Source organism: Halyomorpha halys, unplaced genomic scaffold, assembly GCF_000696795.3.
Source record: "Halyomorpha halys isolate HHAL.00 unplaced genomic scaffold, Hhal_1.1 Scaffold1918.1, whole genome shotgun sequence".
Classification (NCBI taxonomy): Eukaryota; Metazoa; Arthropoda; class Insecta; order Hemiptera; family Pentatomidae; genus Halyomorpha; species Halyomorpha halys.
Genome location: NW_027112343.1, coordinates 13,253 through 13,968, shown reverse-complemented (window position 1 = coordinate 13,968; position 716 = coordinate 13,253).

Here is a 716-nt window from a genome sequence, read left to right as displayed (position 1 = left end):
TATTTTATCACGTAACGGTCATTAAGGAACACGCGAATATCATTGGTTAATCTTCTTTGGGAGTCATGATTTTCTTTCTTCCCATCGCAGCTTCATGATCCTCGACTTCCTTTCTTTTCTTTCTTCGGACCACTTCGTACCCTTCTTTTTTCCTCTTCCAATATTGGCAAGATTTTTCAGTGTTTTCCTGTTCGTGTCTATTTAGGCAGTAGGTATCTGAAATTTTAACGTTCTTTAAATCTTCTCTTATTTTGGTTAAGATCATTTTTGTTTAATCTTTCCTTCTTCATCGTTTGATTTTTCTGTAGATCTATTCGTTAGATCTTCGCCTGTAACCTTCTTGTGTTTTCCTGGGCCCATAGATTTTTCTTAATAATCCTCCTTTCTACTCTTAGCAGGTTTTCCAAGTTGAGTGGTCAGGTCTCCACCCCGTATAAAATGTATATATATATATATAAATAATTGACCGTATAATTTCAAATACGAAGAAGATGGTCATGGTTGCGGTCATAAAGAACAAAAATAGTTGTAAGCTTTCAACTTGAGCAACTCTGATGAAGCTCTACAAAGTAGGACGAAACCTCAGAAAATTAATTGTTTTTAACTATGTTTGTTTTTTTTACCACAACCCTTACCATTTTCTTCATATTTTAATTTACAGTATAAATTGTCGAAACTATTCACGGTCATGGAATGCTCATCTCAAATTAAAATTT